This window comes from Notechis scutatus, chromosome Z (genome assembly GCF_049901735.1).
Source record: "Notechis scutatus isolate UNSWTSFEM ecotype Mainland chromosome Z, rNotScu1.2, whole genome shotgun sequence".
In the NCBI taxonomy this organism is placed as follows: Eukaryota; Metazoa; Chordata; class Lepidosauria; order Squamata; family Elapidae; genus Notechis; species Notechis scutatus.
In genome coordinates this window covers 103,991,979-104,011,453 of record NC_142025.1, presented here as the reverse complement: position 1 = coordinate 104,011,453, position 19,475 = coordinate 103,991,979, and the positions used below count along the sequence as shown (strand labels likewise).

Genomic DNA, 19,475 nt, shown 5'->3' with positions numbered 1-19,475 from the left:
CATAACTTTTGGGCTTCAATCGTGGTTGAAAGTAAAGGACTACTTGTAAAGTTGGTTTCTCATACCGATCTTTATCCCAGGTGCCAATTGAACCCCAAGAAAGAGGGCAGAACAGATATACAAGGCTATGGTACCATCTGTGGGGTACACAATACAAGTTAACACTGAGCCCCAAAAATGACGATGCTGCAACCAAATATCTAATATCTAAATATCTAAAGTAGAAACATGAGTGCATTTTTAAATGGGAGACATAACGCATGGAAGGGGGGGGGGAGAATAAGAGTACAAGAGAAGAGAGCCAATCCTCTTGGAAGCCTCCCCTATGAAGTTGCATTGCTGCTGCTGGAAATACAGAAGATTCCTTCGGGTTTTTCTTTTTTTGAAACGCCGTGTCAGGAATCTGAAGAGAGCGCAAAACTGACAGGGGCGTAAATGAAGTTGACCGTTCTCGAGGAGGCAAAGGAATGGGGATGCTGAAGGAGGGCAACGGCCGCGCTTTAAAAGAAGGGGAGGAGAGAAACGAAGAGCTGAGGTAGAGCAAGAAAGAGGTCGGTCGGTCGTAGCGCAGGAAGAGATGGGAGGGGGGCTGAGGCGGGGTCCGGGCGGGTGTCCGAAGCGTGAGTGGGCCTTCTTTCACCCACCCCACCCCACCCCCAACCACCCTCAGATCCATGTGACGCTATGAATGAGTCTGGGGAGGGGGCTGGGCCAAGCGCTGCATTCCTGAACAGCAGAAAGCGAGCGAGAGAGCGGGAGGGGGCGGGGCGGGCGTGCGAGCAAGCGAGCGGAGAGGCGCCTTACCGGGCTGGGAGGGAAGGCGGGCTTGGAGGGAGGGAGCGGCTGGCAGCAGCGCAGCCCTAGGAGACTGAGCTGCTCGTCCACGGTTAAGGGGGCGCCGCCATGGAAGCCTAACGCCCCCCGTCTCCTTTAGCGTGGCTGCGCCTCCGCCCCTTCCTTCCCAGAGGAAATCACTGGACCTCCGCTCCCTCCCCGCCCACCTGCCTCCGTACAGGACCGCAAGGACACCACCGGGCGAAGAGAGGAGGGGGTGGATAAAGGGCGGGGGGGGCAGCCGGTGGGTCCCCCCGAGAAGAACATGTGCTGAGCCGCTCCTATCCGTGGCAGGTAATGGGAGCGCTTAGGGCCAGGGAGGTGCGGGGCTTGCTCTGGGAGGTGCATGCGGGAGCTGGGTGGAGGAATCGGTTTTCCTGCGGGGGTGCCAAAATGCCAGCAAACCCTAGTGGTTGGAAGAGGAGCTCGGAGTTCCCACGACGGAAACATGCCGCCTGATCGTGATTCGGGGCAGGGAAGGTGCGGTCGTGGCTGGAGGTGACACCAGAGCCACCGCGTGGGCCACCGCCGTGGCCCCTGCCACGCCCCCTTCCTAGCATGGTGGGGGCTCCCGTGGTGAACTTTTAGAGCGGAAAAGCCTCTACGGGACCCCGGTAAAGGAGAAAAGGGGTTTGCCTCAATGGCAGCGGCATGAAGGTTTTTTTCTTTTACAACCTCACTTTTGGCATGGGGTTGCCAAAAGCTAGGGTGTTGGAGCTTCCAACATAACGGGGTGTATGGCCGACATGTGTTCTCCACATGTGTATGTTTGCACAGGCATGTGGAAATGCACAGGTGCACGTGCGCAGGCTGGGCTCAGTGAGTATATGTGTGAGCATGCACACATTTTGGTCTGTCCGTAGTAATTGTGCCTGAGACCGACACTGAGAAAGGATACCTGAAGAAGAGATTTTCTATTTGTTTTACAATGTGCATGCATCCCGCTTTGTGTGTGTGTGTGTGTATGTGTGTGTGTATTTCTGTATATCATTATGGGCATCATTATGTGAGCTCTCCTCCATAAACGCTAAATCAGTAAGTGTGACAGTGCCTGCCTCCTTTTTGCCTGATGTGTGCAAATGGCTTTTCCTGCACTACCCATGTATGTGTCCAGATGCCTTTTTTTTTAGCACTCATGCATGCATGTTTTGCACATTTTCAATGATCCAACCTTTGTGGGGCTATTTTCTCTCTGTGTCTTGGTGCATATGCACTTGTGGTTGTGAATAGACCTAGAGGCAGTAAGAGTTTTGTAGGTTAAACTGATCTGCATGATGGGGTGACAGCTGTTGAAATATATTTGAATCCCACCTTAATGTGCATATGAATAAATGAGTTTGTAAAACTGGGAGTCCACATATTCACACCCTTACAGATGGAGCTATACTTTTTTGTATCCCAATGTGTGCATTTCTAATTTCACTGTACAAGGGCACATCCTAGTGATCTCAGTTTTTATACAAAATAGAAATGCAGGTTCCTAGTCCTCTGGGTAGTAAAACAGAATATGTCGCAATACTCTTACACATTTGGATCTTCAGTGGCTTCTATACCCCTTACATGTGATTTCCTCTGATTAGTCTCCCTTCATGTTTATGCCCTTCTTTCACCTCCCTTAATTATCCTTGTAAAATATAGAAACCAATCAGATTTTTTTTTAAAAAAATAATTATTTCAGAAGCAGCAGATATTGTAACAGAGAACAGTTGTGTCATATTTCTGTATTTCCATCCTGCCTATGGCATTACAAATTAGAATTGCTTGTGTGTGTGCTGGCATAGCATTCACACAAGCCCAAATTTGCAGTATGCCTGCCTATTGCTGAATGGGTGTAGTCATGAGGTCTGCCATCCCCTTCACCTACATATGAGCAGTGACTGTCATAAGCTCTTTGAGAACAAGCACTCATTTGATTCTCAGAGCCACTTGCCCCTTCTGGCTAGGCTCTCATTTGCGGCAAAGCTCATGCAAGCTAGTATTGCCTCCCTCTGGCTTCTTGGGTGCAAGAGCACATGTTGTGTGTACATATGTCTGCATGCATACAGAATTTCCACAGTGTGCTTGCTTGGCCTTTAATGAGGGCAAGGTTTTGTTGCTTTCATGCAATAGCATCTCATGATGAATCCTTGTATAAATATAGCTTGTACAACATTTATTTGTAGAGTTTGCCTGTGCATTGTGCACCATGATTCCAGGCATAGTAGAAAACTCTTAGTTGGATTTTTCTCATTCTGTTGCTTCTGATACGCTTCCTAGTTCCCAATTTCTATGAATCTAAGAAGTTATGTCCATAGAATTTCAGACATTGTTATATTTAATAGAGGTGCAATGCAGAATATTTGCTTAATAGGACCACAGTAATAATTGTATGAGGGGTGGGAGGGAGGGGGGAGAGAGAGAGAGATGCATGTTATATACCTTTTGGTATGTATGCATGCACTTGCATGAAGATAAATTTCTCTTTTTAATCACATAGTAATAACATAATTATGTATGGCTATTTGTCTTTTCACAATTTAACATTTAACAATCCAAACCTTTATTCACTGACTCAGGAATAAATGATGGTTTTTAATGGACTTTCAACGTCATGGAAAATGAATACAAAAGAAATATTTGACTGCAATCCTGTGCCAATATACTTTGGCATGTGGCTCCCTGAACAAAATGGGATTGAATAGGCTTGACTGTTTCTCAACGTACATTGTGAACAGGGTGGCAGCTTAAGCTAGACTACTTGCTTTGGTTGCTGGTGGAGCTTGGCTGATTCCTGACATCTGAAGGTCCACCTGGAAAATTTCCCTGCCATTAACCTTGAAGGGCTTTCTCCCAATGAATGAAAACAATATTGGGAAAGATAGGCTCTTAATCAGTAGAAGACAGCTCCCTTAATCTTAGTAGGGCTTCATGGTGAGCAAATCAGCTTATAATTACATTGACTAACTTCAAATATCGTTTTTTTTCTCATAAAGCTCAGCTTCTTTGAATTTGGTTAAGGTGGCTTTATCTTGTTCTCTTGGGCCACTACAGAGCATATATCTGTTTTCATATATAATCCCACCTGGTGCTTGAAGAAACATATTTCGCAGAAATACTTGCAGGGTTCTGCATGTAAACATGCCCCAACATATATGACGTGTCTCTTTTGTAGGTATCTTTGCAAATTACAACTCTTATTTAAGAATCAATTATCTGTAGCTTCTTCAGAAATGCTTACAAGAGGCTCATGTACTTATACCTCTTTGCTGGACTTGACCTGCTGCCACAGCATTGTGAGAGCCCTTTATCTACAGGTTCATGCCAAGACATTACAGCCACAGAGATAACTTTACAATTTACTAATTGGCCTGGCCCATGTGGGTGCTTAACTTTATATGGTGGATTCCTGTTAGAGCAGTTTCCTAAACTTATCCTTCTCCAGGTGTGATCGCACTTCAGTTCTTAGAATTCCTATTTCACATAACTAGGGTGATTGGGAATTGCAGGTTGTTGTACAAGTACTCGTCGATTTTACAGCCACATTTAAGTGAAAAATTTCTGTTGCTAAATGAATTTTACTACATTTTACGACATTTCTTGCCACAGTTGTTAACTGAATCACTGCAGTTGTTAAATGAGTAACACGGTCATTAAGTGAGTCTGGCTTCCCCATTGTCTTTGCTTATTAGAAGGTCACAAAAGGTCATCACATGACCCCAAGACACTGCATCATAAGTATGAGTCGGTTTCCAAGTATCTGAATTTTGATCACATGATTTGATCAAAGTTGTAACTTTGAATGGTCACTAAATGAACTGTTGTAAGTCGAGGACTACCTGGATACCTAGAGTTTGCTATGTTGGGATGACTGTTCTAAAGGACCATTCCAGTTGAAATGGCCTTTGGGCAAGAGATTTCTTTATACAGAAAATGGTTTAGCCTCCAAGTGTGTACAGCTTACAGGTGTCCTAGGATTTCTTTCTTAAGTTACATACAAATTGCAGAGTTTTACTGTCAAGAGAATGTGACTTGTTTCATTCGAGAATTCTGCAAATACGCATGGATGGATATGTGGCGGGATTAGCTTTAGAATATGGAGCATGGAGGGGGACATTATTGATGTTTCCTTATTTCTTATCCTAACAACAAGAAAGTAGGTAGGTTAAATGATACAGATCAGCAAGCTTGTTTCCCAAAGCCACAGGCTCCATCAGAACCTTTAGTATGGCCTCTAGGACAAAAAACACTCCAATAAAAGTATATACACCTATAATTATTATTAAAACTGAAGAGTAGGCATAAAATACTTTAAAATTACATGCAAATAAATTAATGTAGTAGCAGTGCTGCAGATAATGGTTGAAATCACCCAAATTTGTACTAGTCTTCAGCAGTAGGTTGGACAGCTAGAACCAATAGTGACACCATGTTGGCCAACCTGGAAAGATATATAGTCAGACATAAGAAGTGACAGATAAGCATCTTGCTCTCTTCCATGGTAGTTCTTTAAAATGGAATAATGGTGTTTCTTAGATTCCCTATGAAGAGAGCAACAAAGGAGTATTTGGCTTAGAACTTTCTGAATATGGACACAAATGCAGCTGAAATGAAACGTTTTTACACCAGCCTCACAAGACTGCAGAGGTTAGTGCGTTCAACCTGGGCAAAGTGAAGAGCAGAAGCCACATGCTCAGAAAGCACAACCAGAGAAATATGTATTTGCATATATGTATTTTAAGAAGAAAAACCACAAGGAAGGGACGCAAGCCTTCTTCCCCCATCCCAATTTCCCCATGTATGTATCTTCCAGGCCAGTTCTTCTACATAGGGCATGTGAAGAGGATGCAACACCCCTAATTGTTTTGGATCCATCCTGCATAATATTGATGTTGCCCAAAAAATACAGGATTGCAAACCACATTTGCCTTGTAACATATTGTTTTGTCCTATTTTTATTTAATTGATAAGGGAACTAGGACTTAGAGAAGGGAGAGTGACTTACTCAAGGTTCACCCAAATAGATCTGACTATTAGAAGCAGTCCATGTTCTTGTAAAATCAGGTTCTTTTCTAAGGACTAAACTTAGAAGGTTTATCTTGAAATGACCAGATTGCTTTAGGATGATATCTCACGTGAACCAGTATGTGCCTATATGATTGCATAAGAGAAAGGAGGAAAAGACAGACAGACATAATAAAAGGATAAATACACTATTACAGCATAGCCAAGAGGATAAACGTATTTATGCTCGAAGGAGATGAATGTCCCCTAGTTTAGATGTCCTATTTATCTTAGGTATCTTAGGAAGAATTGCCCTCACTTGCCTCTTTTCTCACATATTGCACATGACACGGGGGGGAGCAGGGGGAGTGAAAAAGCCTGAGAAAGCAACATACCATTGAAGCATGCATGAAGCTTTAAAAGAAATCTGGGTTTTTATTCCCAAAATAGCTGACTGCTGCAGTCTATATAGATTACATTCTCTCCTCATGCACCAGATTTTTGTCTCTGTGTTTGCCATGATATGACATACACTGGTACATGGATGCAACCCATAGGTATAGAATATCCCACAAGCAGGTTTTTTTGGGGGGGTGGGGGTGAGGGGTGGAGGCAGCATTTAGATTAATAAGATGAAGTCAAAAGACAAGATTTCCTCTCTCTCCCTTTATCTTTAGGTCATCCTGGGCTTTGTCTTCATGTTCTTTGTTTGCAAGGTCTATTGGTCTGTCACTCTCTTTTTAAATGGAGCTCTTTGTTGAGCTGAGAAGGTACCAGGGTGCGGATCTTCTCCTTTCCCAAATGCCCCAGTGCCAGTATAGATGGAGTCTTTGTAGAAGAAGGCCATCCTTTCTCTATCTCACCATTCTCAGGCTGGCTATACTCCAAACAGCGCGTGCGCTGCCGCTCCCCCACCCAGCTGGGCTTGGCTATTCTTAGCTCCGGAGTCTTTGATTCATGCTTCTGAGAGTATTTCATTTGGGTGTGCAGAGAGAACAGCTACTGCGGTGTGTGAGGGAGTGGAGTGGGGTGGGGTGGAAGAGAGGGCTGCACATGCCCAGCTCAGTGCATGCGGGAATTCCAAGCGCAAACCTATGAGGCTGTAGAAGAGCATACATGCAGGCACACTTAAGATAAAACATATATTCAGGTGAAGTGTATTTCTGCTACATACTCCTTTTGTTTCTCTTGTCACATTTGGTATGCAAACTTACTTGGGTCTAATGCATGGCATGCATAATGACATAAATATATTTTTATGCCCCAATACAAAATGAAAAGGTATAATTGTTCAAAAACTGTTTAAGTATGCACATTTCTTTCAGGAGCAATGGGGGATTTATGAGAACAGAGACACTTGGGTCATTGGTGCACTGCAACCAACAGATGCATAAGAATAATTAGTTTGGAGCTTGTGTGCACCTATCTATCTATTTGGGGAAATGCATAATGTATGAACACAGGAATAAAAAAAAACATACACTAATATAAAGAGCTTTTGCATCTGCTCTTTCCAGCATGCCAAACAAAATTCATGTGACTGCTATAAATAGAGAGAAATTAGTTCTATTTGCATTTTAACACAGATTTTTCCTATGATGTCAAAATGTGATTATATGAATCATATTTTGCCTTCAAAACTCGAGACTCCTCTGAATTTTGGAAAAGTTTTCTTATTGTACAATATCTATTAACTATTTAGGACAAATACAAATATCTGAGAATAGTATAAGGAAGATAGTCAGGGATAGCTATTTGAAAAAAAACTCAGAGATAGCAATTCACAAAAAAGTATGTACAGTTTTTTGGGAATTAAAAAAAATCTACAAGTAATGTAACATTAAGATTTATCAAATTTTAGAAAAAGAATTGATAGATTTTGCTGTTCCTCAGTAAGAGCACATTTTGAGCAGGTTCTGAGCAAAAATACACAATCTTGCTGTGCGAGAGAATTAAATAATTGAGGGAAGGAGTTTACAGAACAGGAAAAGATAATTCCCAGTTCTGCTCTGGGGAAAATTGAAAAAAGGTGTTTCAGTAGTAGGTCATGCTAGGACCCTAACATTTGCCTGCATATGCAACAATGCTACTGTACTAGGCTTGTGCTGCACATACATTTTTATTTGAAATTAAGAAAAAAAAAAACTCAAAGAATTCCATGAAGAATGTAGAATTATATAAGAATACCTAAATTTCATTTATGTGAATGTGTACGTGTTCAAAATATACATGGCCACACATTGCTGAAAAGGAAGCTACCCAAATACAAATTGAGAAGTAAGTCTCTGTGTAAATAAAAATACAGACATCTCACTCTTATTGGAAAGACCTTCATCAGCAAACCCATCTGTTCACTAACTCAAACCAAAGATAGTTTGGTCCTAATCCTTGTCATGTGCTTCTCTTTTTAAATGGGTATCAGATTGGTAGCTCCTCAAATACAGAACTGTCTGTGGCAGTCTATCAAATAGAACAGAGATGAATTATAGCTATTCCTTGGCTTATGACCACAAATGATCAAAATACAGATAGTCTTTGACTTACGATCACAAGAAGTCCAACATTCCTGTTGCTAAGTGAGACAGCGGTTAAGTGAACTTTGCCCCATTGGATGACCTCTCTTGCCACTGTTGTTAAATGAATCACTGCATTTGTTAAGTGAGTGACATGGTGGTTCAATGAACGTGGCTTCCCCATTGACTTTGCTCATCAGAAGGTCACCAAAGGTGATCACATGACTCCTGGACACTACAACTGTTATTTACACTATTTTCCGTGCTGTTGTAATTTTAATGATCGCTAAATGAACTGTTGTAAGTCAAAGACTGTCTACATCTTTCTGATCATCTTTCCAATCATTCTGTGAGAGGGGAGTGAGCAATTAATGGGAGTGAGCAATCTCTAAGAAGAAACCCTGGTGCATTAACAACTGGAAGGCTACACCCCTTGAAATAGAAATCTATAAATTGAATATATGAATAGTTTACAAAGAACATGGCTGCTACTTACTTCATGTCTATATTTTACCTATATACAGGACTATCAAAGTTCCTCCCATCACTGTAAACCTAAAAGACAATGACTGACTCAACATCACTCAGTACATGGTCTTCTTGTTTTACTAAGGTTTGATATCCTAATCTTGATTTTCACTGTCATTGTGAGAAAGTTTGCAGTATGAGTAAATAACACATGTGGGGGGAAAAAAAACCTCTATTCTTGAGGGTGGCCTGATGAAAATAATATTAATATTATAATATAATATTATAATATAATATTAGCTCATAATATGATCTGTTTAATTTCGGCTTAGTCATTATGGTTCCTAAGTCATAACTTATGACTCAGTGTGCTATGAAATTCTAGCCTATTGAGCTTCATTCAATAAACATGGGAAAAAGAAACCTACTTTGAAGGAATTTATAAAATCATTGGGAAATGGGAGGTATTAGCTTTGGTCTGTCTGGCAAGACAAAAAAAGTCCACAGCTGCTCTTCGAAATCCATTTTTCTGTCTATTTTATATTTTGCATTTCTCCTCTGCCTTCCTATTGCCCGGTGTGTAAAGGCTAGTAGAGCTGGCCTGCAAAAATCAAAATAGCCACTAGATGGCAGTAAAGAATTACAGTGAACTATACCTTTTCCTGCCATCTAGCAAATGTATGGATTTTTGTGGACTAGGTAGTACAGGGAATGGATTTTTGTAGCCCAAGTTGTAGTACCGGGAAGTGATCGGAAAGGAAGGCTTCCCAGTTCCATCCATGGTAAGGATGATTCTAATTGGGAGACTGATTTTTTTTTTAGCATATTATAAGAAGTAAAAAATGAAATACATTAGCATCTGCTGGATGGATATCAGAATTGGCTGTTCTCCATTTGCTCAGGCATCTGCAGCCATATACTGCTGGGGGGGATGGGATGGGATTCAGCAGTCATCCAATGAAACCAGTGGTTGTCCAAAACCAGACTATTGTCCAGATTCTAATCTGAATGTTCTGTATCAATCTGTTTGCAGAGAATGGGAACTCAGCTTCTTCCAGCCATTTCAACAATATTGCACTTTCTTTAAGAAACCTCCCCTGCGGTAGATTGTTCCATGTAGGAGTGTTGCATATGATGCACATGCCTTAACATTAAGTACAAATGTGTGAAGGGAGGAAGATGACTTGGGTTTAGTTATTGCCGGATGTAAAGCTTTATAATATCAATACTTTTCTGTTTCATGTACCACCCACCTAGCCGTTCTAGCCTCATTAAATATGAATCTCTCTTTCAAGCAAATAGTTAGGTCTCACTCTTTCACCATTTCAAATTTCAATCATGGTTGGTGGTAGATCTCCAGATCTTACCATTGACTAAGGAACAGATTTAGCTCTTCAAGCATCCAATTTGTGTTTGCTCATTACTGGAATGCGTTTATTATTAAGCTTCATTTGGATGAGGGGCTTACCCTGTACTTATTGACTGATTGTACCACGGGTCCCCCAGATTTCTTGGAAGTACCACTTCTGCCAACTAAGCATATTGAGCGTGGTGCTTTCATTAAAACTAAATTTGGGGAATATTATCCCTGTCTGAGAGATATTCGGAAAGTGTATCACAGCTGAGCAAAAGAACAGAGGTGTTTCTGTTTAAAATACGCGTGATTTTAACCAAGCCATGGGATAATACGTCACCTTCGGGATATGATGGAAATTGGGGCTAGAATTTCTGTTGCTAAACCTTGTGGTTATAAAGCTTAACATTGTGTGATTGCATTGTTTAGAGATGGCAGTCCTGGTTGTTGTTGTAATCCCAGGACTGTCCGGGTCATTAAGGAAGGACCTTGCGTGACTATGAAGCGAAGGGGAGGCAGCAGTAGCAGGCAAGCAGACTGTCCCATGAGAGCAACAGGAGGACAGGTGTTGGAGGTATCGCAGGCAGGAGTATGGATGAGTGTTGCAGACGGGGAACTACACAAGGTGAGTGGAAGGATCTGGCAGGCTGGCACACGCTAGAGTCCAGGCAGATGCTGCGAGCAGGCGTGGGTGGGCGAAAAAACGGCAGCAGCAGGAACAACTTGCGACCTCCTGCTGGCTTCCTCATTGACTTTGCTTGTGGAGAGTCAGCAGGAAAGATGGCAAACGGTGATCGGAACTGCGGGACACTGCAACTGTTGTATTTGAGAGCTGGTTGCCAAGTAGCCGAACTATGATCTTGTGACCATGGGGATGCTATGATGGCTGCAACGTCTATGACCAGTTGTAAGTCTCCCTCATTAAGCGTTTTCGTAACTTTGAACAGTCACTGGTCATAACCTGAGGACTACTTGGAACTGATTTTAGAAGCTATGAATACGTTACAGATTGGAACACTTCTCATCTTACCCTTACGTTTTTTTGAGCAAACTATACATCCGAACTAACTGAACTATGGTTTGTTTGCCTTCATATTAAACCTAATTACAATACCATCTCAAACAGTAGCCACTAGCTGTAAATTTGATGATCCTTCTGTGGCCTCCTGAGCATAAACCTAATCTGTTTTAGATTACATCAACTGGCAACTGTTTCCGTGATTATATTGGCCACAAAGAACTTAACCATGAATTTGACCTAATCAGGATATAGGAGTTATCAGGATATAGGAATTATGGGAAATAGTTAGTCCAAATGTCTGTGTGTGTTTTTTTTTTCTTAAACAGATGCTTGGAGCAAACATGAAGCAGCAAAGACATTCATGATATGTCCCATGACTTAGCACTTGCTGAGATAGTGCTACCTTTGCTCTTGAAATACCGAGAAGGGACAACTTTTAAAAAATGCACAAAATATTTTAATAGGTGTCCTAAAACAGAGTTAGAATAATGTAGGAGAAAACAAACTCAGCCTATGTGTAATATAGCCCAGATAATTTTATATCCTCTCTCCATTGACTGCAGATTTCAGCAAAGTGTAAAGTATTATCTAATTCCCCAAAAAGTTAATGTGAGAACATGGTATGGTCAGTGAACTTGATAAATCCTGCTTGGCTTTGTTCAGATAAGAGACGGGGAATGTGTATTGACAAATAGAATGTGGAAGGTATGAATAACCCAGTGCAGCACAGAATATGTATAATCTGGTTACTGAATTACAGGTACAGATAGTTCTCGACTTATGACCACAAATGAGCCTAGAATTTATGTTGCTAAGTGAGGAATTTGTTAAGTGAGTTTTGTCTCATTTTACGATTTGCCACTGTTGTTAAGTGAATCATTTCAGCCGTCATAAATATGAACCGGTTGTCAAGCATCCAAACGAAAATCACATGACCATGGCGATGCTGCAAAGGTCGTAAGTGAAAAATAGTCATAACTTCCTTTTTTAGTGCAGTGTAACTTTGAACGGTCACTAAATGAACTATTGTGAGTTGAGGCTTACCTGAAATTAAAGGAGGTAGATTTACCCAACATATTAAGCCAGGTCTGTCAAACTGGCAGCCTATGGGCCAGATATGGTCCACACAGGCCACACCCACTCCAGCTCCGCAAAGGCAAAAAACATCCCAATACGTTACAATACGGACTTAACACACCTGTACTAAACCATAGCCAACAAATCCAGCTTAAAACAGCAGTCAGTGTTTTTCAATCTAGGCAACTTTAAACTTTAGACAGATTTAAGAATGCTGCCTATCTAAATTCTGGGAGTTGAAGTCAACTCATCTTAAAGTTGTCCAGTTTGAAAAACGATTTTGTGTGAACACAGCTGGTGGTTCTTCCCTTCATCTGATTAAGCATGCTTTTGGAAGCCAGTCACTGTGTTTCTACTCAAACGCTGCATCTCCCAGAGAGACAGTTACAATAACATTATTGGTCTGCTTCACAGGGTTGGTATATCTATTTCTGGTGTAGTCTAAAAGCTTCTCAGTAGTAAATGACATATAATAACACAGCCACTCTTCAGGAGAGCATTCTGCATTGGGATTGCCTTTTTTTTTCTTTGCAGTTTCCACACATATCTTTACAAACACTTGCCTGTCCAACCTTCTTTTTGCCAACTATTTAATCATTCTGTTACAAATCCAGATGGGTGGTGGGGAACGTTTGATGTCTGATTTGGAACACATAATGCAAACAGAGCAAAATTATGTCAGGAAAGCCAATACATGTCTATGGTTGGCATCACCTGCTTTGAAAGCAACGTTTTAATTTTCTGAGTGAACAATACAGAGCTAATGCAATGTTTGAATAGCTTCAAGAGTTGGCATAAGATTGTTTACTCAGTTTTCTTATATTCTAGAAAGCAAGAAAGTCCACAGCACATGACAGGCTTCTGGATATAGCATTCTGCTGTGGGGACTGCATCATTTAGTTTTAGGATGGGGACTACCACCTCTGGCCTGCAAACCTCTGAATGACCAATAGATGACCACCAAGGGATATGGAAAACACTCTTTGCTGTTATCTAGTGTTTCTCCAGAGTTTTGTAGCCCAGATATAGAAGCTCTTGAGACAAGCTAAGATTGGACTAAGCATTTTAGTCATTTTAGATCAAGAGTATCCACTTTTTGAGTCAATGTATGGCCATCTTTTATATTACAATAACTATATTATTGCTATAACAAAATTACTACCACTGAAGTACCATTCTTCAGTAACCGAAATCCTACAGGGCTATAGCAATGGCATTTAGACTTATATACTGCTTCACAGTGCTTTTACAGCCCTCTCTATGCAGTTTACAGAGTCAGCATATTGCCCCCTCAACAATCTGTGTCCTCATTTTACCAGAGGTGATATTCAGTAGGTTCTGACCAGTTCTGGAGAACCAGTAGCAGAAATTTTGAGTAGTTCAGAGAACAGGCAAATACCACCTCTGACTGGCTCAGCCCCCATCTATTCTCTGCCTCCCAAGTCCCAGCTGATTGGCTGGGTCTTCTTTTGTTGCCCTGCACAGGAGAACCGAGCTGGAAAGCAGGTTAGTGGGGTGGGGAAGGAATGGGGATTTGGCAGTATCCTTCCCCTGTCACGCCCACCAAGCCACGCCCACAGAACCGATAGTAAAAAAAATTGAATCCCACCACTGCATTTTACCCACCTTGAAAGGATGGAAGGCCGAGTCAACTTTGAGCCTGGTGAGAATCGAACTGCCAATTTTCCAGCATCTGGCAGTCATCAGGATTAGCCTGCAGTACTGCATTCTAAAAGGCAAGCCCATTTCACACAAAAAAACAAGTGATAAAAATAAAAGGCAAATAACTTGACCAAAAATCCGAAAACCAAAACAAATCCATAGCTTTGATCCCTCTTTCAGGATCACATCTCTCAAGTGTACACTGGCTGTGGACATAACATTTATGAAATGTATTTATTTAATAAAAACTCAAAACTTACCTCATCGCCAAGATTCCAGGCAATTTCTCTAGATACAGGTAGTCCTCAACTTACAACCATTCATTTAGTGACTGCTGAAAAAGATGACTCATGACCAGCCCTTGTACTTAGAATTGCCACAGCATCTCCATGGTCACATTATTAAAATTTGTAATCTTCCCAGCCAGCTTCCGACAAGCAAAGTCCATGGGGGAAACTTAATTGATTTAACAACTGTAGTGATTCACTTAACAACCATGACAAAAAAGAGAATAAAATCAGGCGCGATTCACTTAATAACTGCCTTGCTTAGCAACAGAAATTCTGATCCCAGTTGTGGTCGTAAGTGGAAGACTACAATAATACAACAGAAATATAACTATCTTAAAGACAGAAAGAATGAAATTCTTTAAAGATAATCTGTGCTGCCATTTTATATTTTGAAAAATCCAAAGCTTATGTAACTTGATCAAGTGTTAATATGCATGCCAGTGAAACATGGCCAAAATAGAGTGGATTAAAAAAACATGTTAAACCTCAACGAAGTAGTCACGGTTAAAAATTTAACCAAATTTCACATGCTGTGCAAATGCAGTTTCTAGGTGCTTAATCAACTTGGTTTAAACGTTTTGTATGCCGCCTCCCCAGTAATATAAATGTTACAGTCACCTCAGTTGACTCACTTCTTTGTCTGTCAAGATCAGACACCTAACACCTACCTACACTGTCTTTCAATCTATCTCGCTTAACCAGCACACAGTAAATCAGAGCAACTTCCTTACTGCTGTTTTTCAAACCCCTTTCCTTTCTCTTCTTTTCTCCTTTCATCCTAACCCCAGCATCTTCATTTCTCCATCTAGCCACCTGCATCCAAACCAGCCTAACTTGCTGTATATGGAAGACCCACTTGTACATACAGATTCATAGGGCCTACTGTCTTACCCCACCCCCCACCCCCAAACATACAGCTCTTCCGGAACCACAATGGGGGGGGGGGACATCAGTGGTTAGCCTGAGTCATTTCTAGTCATCTCAAGTTTTCAGAATGATGCCATTGCTGATTTAAAGGGACAAACAATCTGTGGTGTTTCACCAAACTTAAATGTTCTTTCTTTATTGGTTGAAATCCCTGGGAATGGACATGGAAGTCCATGAGGCTTCTGCAATTCCCCGATATTTAGCAAAGGAGGTTAATGTCATATAACTGTAGAAGTTTCCTCACTTTAGTGCCTATAAACAATTGTTTTTCCTTGTGCAGAAGACGTGTCTTTCAGATGCTGCCCAGATAAGCAATTGTGCCTACTGTTAAGGCTTTTAATACCAAAGCCAGGGAGCCATTGTATGTAGTTTTATCTTCTAAACATTTATTCCCACTATTTCTTTCACCTTAAATGCTTAAAATGATATATTGGCTATATATCCATAAGAGGCTAAATATGTACGTGTTAATTTTAGCTAGTTTTTTTTCCCTGGCTTAAAATCTGAGACACTCAGAAAGTGGGATAATTCATAACCAAATTAAGCACTAAGCATCTGGATCTATCTAAAATTATAGGCAGCCTGGAATAACAATATATATATATATATATATGATAGAAGGGGAGAATAATTTATGAAGATTGGAAAGTTTTGTCTGAAATAATCCAGTAAAACAATGACAGTTTGTATTCACACAGCATCCGAAGTCATGGATTAGTTAACCATGGTTTATTGCATAACTGAGTTCAGATTACATCAGAACCCAAACAAAGCACATTATGATGTAGAATAATATGTAAAGCCACCTGATCATGGCAGCTGCAGCATCCAGCTACAGCAACATTGTAAAATTAAAATTTGTTTTAAAAGTGGTTTGCTGAATAAACCATATGTTCAGTTTAAACAATACACATTGCCAGGGTTCATGTATTATGCAAAGTCAAAATCAGGTAGCTTAGATAATGCAAACGTGAATTCAATTTCCATGGGTGATTATTAGTCTCATAACCTTCACAACAGTATTTTTCCTGCTTTTTTTTAAATATACATAAAACTGTATAACAAAGGAAAAAGAAAATTATAGTATAGCAATTGATCAATAAAAAATAGTTTTATGTATCTGAACGTTGCTGCTTACCTTTTTTCTAACAAACACCCCCAATTTATGCCTTATTGGTGAATTTTATTTTAGTCTCTGCTTTTTCTGTACAATGGTTGTTTGGTGAAAGTATGTGTAAAGTTTCTATATTTTGAGAAAAAAATGAGTAATCATTGAATGGATTTTTCCCTTTCTGTCCTTCCTCTTGCAGCCATGGTACCTTCAAAATATGTATGAGAGGATCCCCCAAATTCGTTTTCCAATTTGATTTTTGGAACTGATGTCTTGCTTGCTGCCCATAATTTGATCTTTGTCTTATTTTCTATTTGGATTCTATTTTAGCATCTCCTGACTCCCTTACCAGAACAGAAAAATAAAAACTGTAAATTTCTGCAGGATTATCACATTTAGAATTTAGCTCCTGTACTGAACGTTTTCTTAAGGGATTGCCTCATGAGATCCAGTTGCTAGCAAGCAATGTCAGAGTTTATAAAAGTAATAAAATAAATGGACAGCAGTTACCTTTCCTTGAACAAAAGCATAAATCCCAAGTTGCCTCAATTTCTTTGTCCTTGGGGCCCTCTGGTGCTCAGAGAGCAGATAGCTGAATAACCATAGTTGAAGATGCTGAAATCTCAGCTGCAAGCATTCAGATGGCTGCTAAATGACAGTACCTAAAACTCTTGGTTACTTTTTAATGATTGGCTGGATTTCCCCCGCCCAGGTATGGAAGTCCTAGTCTAGAGTAGAGACATGAAACTATGAAAGAGAAACGGGATGTTTCAGCCTCCTTGAAACCATGCTGAGAAAGGGAGTACAGTCTAATCGAACAAAGAGAAGGACCAGGGAGATACGGTAATTGTCTTCCAGTATTTGAGGGGCTGTCACAGAGAAGAGAAGGTTAACCTATTCTCCAAACCACCAGAGGGCAGGATAAGAAGTAACAGGTGGATGATCATTAAAAAAAGTATCTAACCTAGAACTAAGGAAAAAAATTTCTGACAGCGAGAACAATTAATCAATGGAGTTGTCAAACTCTGCAGGATGGAAACCGACAGGCATGCAAAAGAGGCCTTGCTTGAATCTCAGCATTGCATTTACCATCATACAGGAACCTGCTTATAGATGCTGTTCACAGCAAACTCAGGTAATTTAATTGGTTGGCGAAACTCTTAATTCATTTAATCATGGGTAGGTGTACCACAGCCAGAGAGAACCATGGTGATGATCTTATCTGCTCAGTGGAGTCTGACTTGTGATTCTATGGGTCATGCCTCTCCTCCACATCTTCCGATCTTTCCCTATTTCTTTGAGTTTTTCTATGCTGGGGCTGGTATGGGGCTGGTAGGGAAGCAATGAGAGAAGAAGAGAGAAAAAGTGAGAAAAGGGAGCTAAATTGGCACAGAGAGAAAAAGCTGCAGATTCTACCCAGCTCTAGCTTCACTCATCATCAGATCAGTTTTAATGAACCATCTGTGATATACATGGGAGGGAGGCAATTCTATGGGGGAAATAGGACCATCTTGTTTATTCAAGAATAGTGTTAGTCTGATTAACCAGTTGGAGGCTAGACAATATCTATAACCAATTTGAAACTGTATATTTTAGGATCATAACATGTTCTAAGCTGATAGCCATTGTTTTTCAGTTTAGACAACATGGAAAACTTTGTCTTAGTAGAACACCCTAGGCAAAAAGAAGAATAGGGTGGTCATATGTATCACTTGTTATGCTAGCCTGGCCTGATTTCTAGATTTAAGTATAATTTTCAAGGGACTATTTCAAATTTCAGCAAGGAACCAAAAGGGTTCCTTACTGGGTGAGGTAAAGGGTAAAAGGGTAAGAAGCAACATTTATATCCAGGTTCAATGACCCACTATTGAATATATGCATCTTTCTACCCTCCTGTCCCAACACAGCAATACCATCTTCTTGTTCGCTTCACATATTATAATGTGCTATAATTTGTTTGATTTAGCAAGTTTTCATATATTCACTATTGCCTAGATAAGTCTGTTCTTAAGACTTTGAATGTCAGCCCTATTGAGACTCTCCAAAAGGCAGTAAAATGGCTAGATTTGCTCACTTGTTTCTGAAAGAGGATGGAGCAAATTAAGCATTTTTGTGCCTCTTTCTGTGTTCATCCTAACACTCTTTCCTCCCCTACTTGGCTATTCATCCCCTTCTCCCACATGACTGCTCCTCTCTATTACCTCCTGCTTATTCCCCATCTCTGTGTTCCCTTTTGTTTTTCTTGTCCATAGCTTCAGTCCATCCCCTTCCCCTGTCTGTATACAGGCATCGCTCTTACCCAAACCCTGTACCCTTCGCTGCCTATCTACTCTCTTTATCATGGACTTTGCTGGGTAATATATTCACTCAGCCCAATCTATCTCATGTGATTTTTGTGAAAATTGCATGTCTGTGTTGGCTTCTTTTTTCTCTCAGGAAAAAACGTAGGATATAAATGCAAAATAAATCCCCTTCCCCTCAACCCTGAACATTTAATGAAGCAATCACCTTTCTAGGACATTTTCTGTTTAGAAAGGTCAAATATGGTAACTTTAGAATAGGTAAGTATGTTCTATGACCTCTGCTTTTATTTATTTAGTAAATCATGGTTAAAGAAAGCATACTTTACCGCAATACATAGATCCATTATTTTGTGTGTGTGTTTTGTGTCGCCAGTTTCTGCCAATATCCATGATTCCTATTAGCCTTGGGAATTAATGTTAGCCTCTCAAGGAAAGTTTCAAGAAATGGCACTAAATTTAGCCAAGCAGAATCTGCATCTATTAGTTTCACAACATGCCTGCCACTGAAAGTCACACCATATTTCTAATAGAGCTCTAATACATGCAACTTTGATTAGGAATAGAGTCACCCTGTAAAATTAAGTCACACTCACAAACAAAAACTTTGCACATTTTGCTGCAATATCCAATCATTAAGTATACATATCACCATCCCAGCATTTTTATAAAAAAAAAAACCTGAGAAAATATTGTTTTTTAAGAAGACATGCTGTTTTGGAAATCAGACATTTTATCTCCCTTAAACAACAAACCATGATTTAAGGACATTAAGGAAATCTCTCCTCTACTGTCCAGTTTTTGATTTGCTTCAATAAATCCTGCAAACGACCTAGATAAAGATAAAAGGAAATAAATATTCATAGAAATCAATGTTTTGTTTAGCCTAAGGATTTTTGCTTATGATAATTATTTTGCTTATGATAATGGAATTACAG

General features: G+C 40.3%; 1 protein-coding gene across 1 annotated transcript in view; it reads left to right on the top strand.

The window, feature by feature from the left end:
* Positions 1 to 871: 871 nt before the first annotated feature.
* Positions 872 to 19,475, top strand: part of SHANK1 (SH3 and multiple ankyrin repeat domains 1) — a 94,778-nt gene continuing 76,174 nt past the window's right edge. Inside the window, 1 exon segment of the mRNA XM_087948156.1 lies at positions 872 to 1,128. The gene's annotated coding sequence lies outside the window, so the exon portion shown is untranslated.